The 9,117-nt window shown below is 37.8% G+C and overlaps 1 long non-coding RNA gene across 1 annotated transcript; it reads left to right on the top strand.

The window, feature by feature from the left end:
* LOC110392488 lies at positions 340 to 5,359 on the top strand. Its single transcript, XR_002434423.1, has 3 exons — positions 340 to 424; positions 1,506 to 1,574; positions 5,226 to 5,359. It is a non-coding gene; the product is annotated as an uncharacterized LOC110392488 (long non-coding RNA).

The following is a 9,117-nucleotide window of genomic DNA, read 5'->3' as shown; positions in this document are numbered from 1 at the left end:
GTATGCTGCGGTTATCTGTGACCTTTTTCATGTAATCATCGTTTTGTCCTTGTGCTGCCTGTCTATCTGCTTAGAGGATCTCGTGCTATCTTATTAATCTTTTCTTTTAAAAAAAGTATGTTAGTGACTACTAAGGTACATAAGTCTTTCTACATTATTACATACCTGATACCAATTGTTGTAGTCAGATTGCATCTGAAAGTATGCAATTGTAGTGGAAATGCTAAGTCACAGATTGAACCAGTGATTGAGCACCTGGTGGGAAGGCAGGGCCAACCCAGGGGAGCTCAGGGGCAGCCAATGCACCTGAGTGACTGGAAGGGATGGAGCCAGGATCTACTCCTTCCCAGACCTCATTTAAGGGTTGGCAGTAGAAACAAGAGTATTTTGCTTGAGATCCCTGCATACCTGAGGCCTTTTAAGGGTAAGCAGGTTCTTTTCTTTCTTCTTGTGTCTATGGCTGCTGCATTTGAGCATACCATCATTTGCTGTAGTTTAGGACTTTGCTACCTCGCTCTCATTGCTATGCTTCCCACTGCATAATAGCGTTACACCCGTAGAGCCAGGACAGATTGAACTTTTCCCTGTTGTTATTTAGTTGTCTTTTAGGATGATTTTTTTATGAAGGAAAAAAGAAACTTTCCTCATATTAATGGAAGTGCATGTTTTATAAGACATATACAGGTCCTTGATTTGTGTATTGAATAAAATACACAACTTTATTGTGTAGGCAGACAATGCCTCCCTTATGTACATATACAGTTAGCATACTGTAACAGGTCACTTGGGCTTGGTGTTAAGTACAATCTAACTTCAAGAGTATAGGTAGTCCTGGCAAAATCACCTTTCTATCTATTGTACAGAACTGCAGTAACTGTTAGGTATAGTGATACTGAGTTTCTGTAAGTTGTATTTTTCTCATATTGCAGAATACAGGTCAAAGCTGTTCAAATACTAGTACAATTTGGAGAATGATTGTATTAATTTGCTAGAAGATATCGCTCTCAATCTCATTTTGCTTAAATGAAGCATCTTTCTGTTCTGTTACTCCTTCACTACTGTACAGCAATCACCCCCATTTTAGTCCATAAGTAGAGAATCAATATAGTTTGACTATTTCACTTCAAAGCTGTTTAATTCCAGAGTTTAAGGAAGTGAATCAACATCATCTTAAAAAGTCTCCCCACCTTGCCACCAGTCTAGTTCAAATTTCGCTACCAGTTTATTAAATACTCTATAGCAACCCCCCAGTAATTCTTACAAGCTTTGTGTGCATAGTTCCACAGAAATGTAGCAAGCTTAAAAGTTTTAACATTAAAAAAATAAATCCATAAGCAGGAAAAACTCCTGAAATACAGTATGAAACCTGTATTGCAGTAAGCAGCATAATGCTCACCCCTAAGAAGTTGTTCCTTTCCATAATGTAATGTTGGACGCACATGGATAACAAGGATAAACTTGTTAATACCTAGAACAGAATTTGTCTTGTATCGTATGTTTTACAGGTGCTACCTTATTTCCCACGTGAGTTGGACATTCCAGAATTACAACTTGTAGGTTTGAAATATCTGGTTGTGAGTATCTTTGACTACAATGCTTAGCGTATTACTGCTATGACCTGGAGTGTCTCTCCGATATTTTCTATGGCTTATGATCTCTTGATCATGGTGGCTGAATTGCTTTCCTCACTTCTAACTGAGGCTTAAGTAATGGAGTATAATGCATTTAAGGGCAGGAAGAGTTCAGCTTGTAAATCGTTGCTTATAAAATGCTTTGCTAGTAAACAGGAGTAATACTGCAAGTAATGTATTTTATATGGCTTGTACAAAGAATTGTATTTTAAGAGCAGTTTGCGTTGTGAACAGCAGTATTTGAGTCTGCGTTCACTCTGTATCATCAATATTTTACCTAAAAAGTGATTTAAAAGATTTGTAGCCTACACATTTGGCAGTTTGTTATCCTTAGTAGAAAGAAATTTCCTGCTCAGGTCATTGCTTCTGTGTAATTACTATGTGAAAGTATTTGAAATCCTTTACCTATTAACTTAGGAAAATATTTGTAGGAATTAAAGTATTTGAATGATGGTTCGTGAGTCAATAGCAGAGATGTGAAGCCACAATGTAGGTAGAGGAGGTGGAGTTTCTTCAATTTTCTTTTTGCTCTTTTATTATCTTGTGGTATATCCATGAGTATGGAAGTAGCAAAAAAAAGTACTGTGCATAAGGAGAGTACCTAATGGGAGAGCATCATAAATGCCTTCCATTGGGACCAGCGTTTTCAATCTAAACTTGCACAGAGTTCTTCTAGTAAATCAGGACTGTGGCATACAGCAGATCAAAGAACAATCTCTGTACAATTTTACTGAAGGTAAAAGTTTGTGCATGGAAAAAATATTTTCTAACTTCAGAGAAAACACTGAATGGGCCAGGGGGACTGAAGAATGCTTCCTTCCTAGAGATGGTGGCTGGGAAGAGCATAAAATCAAGAGTATGTAGGGAAATCTGCTACTATCAAGGCAATACAGGCGCCTTCAAACATCTGTGTTCTCCAGCTGGCAGTGTTACCAGTATCTATCCCCAAATGGAATGCAGCTTGTAAAAAATTGTAGTAGCTGTTATCTAACTCATTTGTGGAGTAATGAACTTTCACGGAAGTAATAGATAGGAAGGCAGTAGTGAATATCCAGATATAATATTGCCCCCACTAAAATGGATTGTTGCTACATTTTAATTTTGTATGACTCATTGAAGTTGATGAAGTATTCCGATACCTCTGATCCTTTAGTCTAATTTTTTTCCTGAACAAAATTAAAGTTTATTCCAATTTGAGTGGCTGATAATGCTTCAGGCATGCTATTGAGAGCAAGATGCAGGATTTGTTTAGCTGGGAAGAAACTTCCCAGTACAATGCATTTAAGATTTTTCTCTCACTTCCACTGCAGCATCCTTTTTCCTCCACTACTTCAGTGCATGTGTACAGAATAACATCATTCACAGCACTTCATTAAGTTTTGATTCTCCATCCCTTACCTTTCAATTTGGTTTAACACCATGCTTTCAGAAAGTTGGCTTTTCCAATTCTCATCAAAAGATTCTTTGCCATGATGTCTGACTTTTTCCAATTTAATTTGTTTAACCTCAAGGGGAGGTCCAATATGGAATAGTGTTGTGCTCGGGAAGAAAAAAAAAAAAAGAAACAAATTCAGTAGTTAATTCATCAAAGCATTGAATAATTTATTGTAGATAACTTAGATAGGAGTTTTAAAGGCTTATTGATAATGAATAGTTCATAAACAAAACCTCTGCTACTTTTATTCAATATAGAAAGTACAAGTAGGAAAATTTCAGTAAGGAATTATGTTGACAGTGTAAAATTTTACCTATTGCTTACTCTTAACGCTCTTTTGGAATTGTTTCTGCTTTTGCTATCCTAAATGGCTGTGTAGCTGAAAAAGTTTTAACTTGAGGATATTCACAATATTTAATTGGAAAAACCAGTAGCATATTGATGTTTCTTCCATGCTCTAGCTTCATTCTTAAATAATGCTGTTTAAATAAACTATTTTAAAACAGTATAAGAAAAAACATCATATTCTGGAAAGCATGATTTTTATTTCTCAGAGAATAGGAGTAAGAACCTAGTATGTTCCTTAAGTAAGATTCTTTTTAAACTATAGACTTTATCTTCTAAATGTATGAGTGCAATATAACTTTTGGGTATGAAGATCTCAGGAGGATTCAAGGAAATAAGTTGTTCCTCCTTCCAGGTACTGATTCCAGCTCTATGTAGGGAATAAAAGGAAATGATACCTGGATATCCCAGGAATTCCAGACAGAGGAAGAGTAGTTCTACAGCATGCTCAGTTGAGGTGGTGAGACAAAATTGGGCAGGGGAGTTCTAGCAAATAATAAAGCTGTGATTTTATTCATCCGGAAACAAGCTTTAAACTGCATCTTCTAAAAACTTGGGGAGAAATGTTCAGGATAGTTTAAAAAAAAAAAAAAAAGCTGGGGGAAGAAAAAAGGAAAGTGTTCATTAGTATCTCTGCCTCATAGCATACAGCTTATGCATTTTGGTAAGCTATTAGAGTCCTTAAGAAGCTTGTACTATTGATTTCTCAGGGCAGAATGCTGATCTTGTAACTGATCTTGTAACACCACAGAATAATTCAGGGCGAAGGGACCTCAAGAGATCTCCAGTCCAAACTCCTGCTCAAAACAAGGTCAGATTTGAGGCTGTAATTATTTGGGGTTTTATCCAGTCAGATCTTAAAAGCCTGTAAGAACACTCCACAATCTACCTTCTGCATGAATAATACTTACTGGGACAGAGACTGAATGCTGAGTGACTCTAATTTGTTCTAATGCTGGATAACAAGAGGCAGTTGCCATACAAAGCAAAAGACTTTTGACAAGAAGACCTAAGATAGAGTATTTGTTTGCAGGAGAAAGATGTACATTTACATCCTGATCCTAATTGAGTAAGAGTAAATAAGAGTACCAGGCAGAAGGGTGCTTCCTACAGCATTTCCATTGTGCTTAAGAAACTGCTACCACTTCCTCAGCTCTTGAAAGTGCTTGCCGGTGTCAGTCTAAATGTGACGCTATGCCGCATGAAAACACTTCCACTGTTGCCCTGAAAAAGTGTAAGATTTCAATGCTGCTGCAAAATGAGTCTCAGACAAATGTGAATTGTATCTGGCAGGTAGGAAATTGCAAATAAACAATAGTATGAAGGAGAAGTGGACATAAGGCATTTTGCAACTCAAGTTGCCTCCAGGAGATCTGACTGCTGAGGGCAGGTAGAGGCACAATGTGCTGGCGGCACGCAGCTGAGCAGCAGTCAGGCTCACTGGCTTTGTGCTGTAACTTCGAGATGTTGTCTAAATGGCTGCCTTGTGCTCATCACACTTGAAGGGTGCCCCATTCAGCAAAGTCACCTACAGCCCTGAGCCCAGCTGCAGGTCTTGATTTGCTGCCATCACCTTCCTGTTACTCAAATGCCTGTGCTCTCAGAGCTGTCACATGCTTGCAGAGGATGTTGCTCTGGTGCTTTGAATGTGCTGTACCGATCAAGTAAGTGAAGGTCTAGGGTACAAATGCAGCAAGCTCACTGAGGAAGAGGGAGAAGAATGTTACATGTATGAGCATCGTCTCACAGTTAATTGTTCAGCTGAATTATCAGAGATGGATCACTTGATCTCATTTTTGCTTTTTTGTTTTCAGGTGGGTTTTCATGACAAGCAAACATTTCCAGAATCATTTCACCTCCTGCAGAGCATGTTTCATCATTTGCTGCTCCCCCTGTGACATTTTAAAAAAGCTAGTGATATGTCCCTAATATCAGCACTACTGTTTGAATTTGCTAGCCAGTGATAAAACTAAACTTTAAAAAAAAAAAAAAAAAAAAAAACCACTTTGTGACAAATCATTGTTCTCTGTTCAGAACTGACAGCCACTGTGATCATTGCATATGGTTAAACTCAACTGGATAAATTGCCTTTAGTTTAACATTCCTCTCTGCTTTTGGAAATCATGTAAGGATGGATTGAATCCTACTTGCTCATAATGGCATACTGGCCTGATACGTAGATCATGAAATATCTCAGTCACCAAAGATAAGGATTTTAAAGCCTAAAATTGACTTTTTGCTTTTGATGCAGGTTCACTTCACAGGGTTTGCTTGTTCTGGAGCCTAGACAAAGCAACAAACACTTTCCTCCTGCAAGCATAGGTGATGGTGATATTTTGGAACATTTCTGTGGCTTGTATGGTATTTGAGCATGAGGCTGCACTGGGTGGGAATATCAGCACTGTTCCAAAGCCCTTGGACGCATGTCTAGCTGGTTTTGTAGTGAAGCTGAGAGCCATGATAGCTGCACATGTAAGATCTCAGGCTACTATCAGTTGATGCCCTTGTAAGTGTTCTGAATCATCCCTCTTGTGATGCTCTGCTCTGAGTTTGAGGTGCTTCTGGCAGAAAACACTGTGCTTGGCTCCAATGAGTGTCCTCTGGCAGGTGCCCTGTCTTGTCATAAAATCACAGGATCACTGAATTGTAGGGGTGGAAGGGACCTCTAGAGATTATCTAGATGTCCCAGGGTATCTTGCTTCTCTGGTTCTTCAGCACTGATGGGAAAGGGGGCTCAGCTCTGTCTCACAAAGTCTAAGTTCCCTACTCAAGGTCACGTATGATCTATCAGTGGACAGACATGATTCTGTGAACCCGAGGAAATAGGGGCAGAGGAGAGGGAAGTTATAATGGTATTGGCTAGACTCTACCAGACCAAATGACATATTAAATACTTGGATGGTGTCATCAGCGTGTTACAGGTGACTTATTGTATTGCCTTTGCCTCTGTTTTACCCTTGTGTGATAGCTGCTGCAAATCATTACAAGATGATTTATGGCCATCTCCCAGAAAACAAGTTCAGCTGGAGCTTGCAATAAAATAACATGGACAATGGCAGATGGTAGATGAAGCACAATGAATGGTTTGGTTATTCATAAGGCAAGTGACGCCGGAAAGGCAGCAGTAAGAGGGAGACTCTAAACTGGTGTGAGGCTTCAGGCAATGCAATTTATGGGTTGAGCAACAAACAGAACATGCTGGTTTATAGGCTTTTGAATGCATTTTGGCATGGGGGCATAATCCTGCAGAAACCTGTTCTCCACTGTTGAGACCAGCGTATATAGTGTTATTTTAGAAACTGCAATATGTGTAGGACTTTTCCACTGTCCATCAGTCCACCTGTGCCACAGTTAACTGGAGGGAGAAGGAGGACCTAGTATCATTCACATTTTGTTTTAAACCTGCTGCTTTTCTTCTCTCCTTGGATCTCCTTGGCATACCAGCTTCCCTTGGTGCCCCTTTATGGAGAGGTGTTTGAAAGAAACACACCTTGCACAGCTAAGCTGGAGCTAGTTCCTGTCTAGTTTTCAGTTCCTGAGCTGGATGCTTTACTATCTTCAGAGAAGTGAAGAAATACAGAAAAGAATTTTTCTGAGAAAATAATATACTAATTAATTGCAATGCCTTCACTTGCACGTGGAGAAAAGTGATATTTCAATCAAACTTGAATGAAAAATGTAGCATGTGGCTTGTTCTTCTCTAGGTGACTTATGCATTTCTGTACTAACATTCATCATCTCAAACATATGGGAGTTGCTTGTACTGCATTGCATTCATTTGCTGTTTGTTTGGAAGAACTGTCTGCATTTCACTTGGTAGGTTTAAAGTAGTACTATATTTGTGCAGTGTTTTGTAAAGTGCTGTACAAATGTCAGAGAAAGATGTCCTAGTTTTAAGGAACCCTTGTAACTTTAAAGAGAACTAACTAATAATTTTTGTGCAAAGTCCCTGTAGTATCCTCAATTTATCAGCAAGTCTCTGAAACAGATGCCCTGTGCTCATACACCGAATTGAAGTTACCTCATTCCCCAGAATTTTTGTCCATACGCTTTTGTTTTACACAGGTCTCTGCCTAATACAGTTATTCAGAGAGGCTGGAAAATGTGAATTGAATGTAACTAATTCAGATCGTTACTTGAGGCTTCTAAGACAGCATCTCCCAGGGAGTGTGAACTTCTTATTCATCTATGAGCTGTAGCAGATAAAACTGACAAAACTGCTGAAAATTAGCACTCATTGTTCTAAGATGCAGCAAAGGGAAATATTTCAGCTTTAAATTTATAAGCCAAATTGAGATAAATAATTTTATAGGTATTTACTGGTAAGAGGTAAGGGGTGGAGCTCTGTGGATTCACCTTGTTTTCCATATGAAAGCAAATATAGGCATCCATGTCAGAATACAAAATCCCAAATTTTATCTATTTTGTCTGTACCTCTGTTTAATATGAGGCAAAGGAAAGACATAGGGAAGATGGCAATCCACAGACATCTTGGCATCTCACCTTGCTGACATTTGTGAGAATTCTTTTTGTGTGGGGTTTTTTTTTTTGTTTTTTTTTTTTTAAGCAATAAAGAGGCAAAGGAAATAAGAGTGCAAGTGTACCCAGACCTTTCCTGAGAGGAATTCAAAATACATATTTGAGCAGGATCTGGACATCTCTATGGATATTTACTAGTAGCATCTTAGTCCTTCAAATCCTAGCTAGAACTGCCTCTGTAACTCATAGTACCATTAATCCTTTCTTTCCCCACCAACACTCTCAGCAAAATTGTTCTACCTTATTGATAATGAATAGCCAACTGCCCAGCTTTCCTGAAAGCATTTTCTTTTTCTGTATAAAGACCTCAGTACTGATTGCAATTGTAAGAAATTACAGCACAAGTCAGAAATCAGCCCTTTGTCTATGGTTTCGAAGTGAGAATGAGATTATTATCTGTTATGCTGGTGTAAGTCAAATGAAAGTAATGAAGTTTGATTCCTACATATTAGTGTGAACCCTGGATTCTAACTCTTCCTGTTCCATCATACTGGTAATTATAGAAAACTTTGATTTTCCTTAGACAGAATTTGCATTAATAATGGATATATTAATGGATATATTTCATTATACTACTTCTTCTACCTAGTGCTACATGTTTTACCTATTTCTTTAAATAATAAACTGGTTTTACAAGTTCTTTTAATTGTAAAATTATTCATGAAATATCCCTGAGGTCTCGTAACTGAAAGAAGGAATCTTAGTATGTATTTAGTTCGTTTCACTGGGAAAGTATGTTGATTAGTTTTCTGTAAAATGACTTGAATTCATAAACAAGACCAGTCAGTATAAAGAAATACAGTGTTCACTACTTGTCTCTGTTCATAAACACTTTAGCTGTACTAACACAGCACATAAAACGCAATATTCATTTGATTCAATGCAGTTATACGTGCATAAAATTTAAATATAGTTGTCATTTTAATTTAAAAATTGAGAACTCAGTTTAATAGTAGTTGAGTAAATAGGAAAATATGTTCTCTGTACTCATAAATCACCCCAGTGTTTGATTTACTCAAAAGAGCAAATTAGGCACTCAGGGCACTGAAGTAGAAGACACTATATTGTTCACATTGATAGCTTTGAGTGTGTAAATTTATAGTCTACTGTAAATGGTTTTGGCTTTGCAGAAAAATTGGTTTAGAAGTTAAAAAGCATTACTTAGGT

Source organism: Numida meleagris, chromosome 1 (assembly GCF_002078875.1).
Source record: "Numida meleagris isolate 19003 breed g44 Domestic line chromosome 1, NumMel1.0, whole genome shotgun sequence".
Classification (NCBI taxonomy): domain Eukaryota; kingdom Metazoa; phylum Chordata; class Aves; order Galliformes; family Numididae; genus Numida; species Numida meleagris.
The sequence above is the reverse complement of the archived record's forward strand: the minus strand, read 5'-3'. Positions and strand labels throughout refer to the sequence as shown.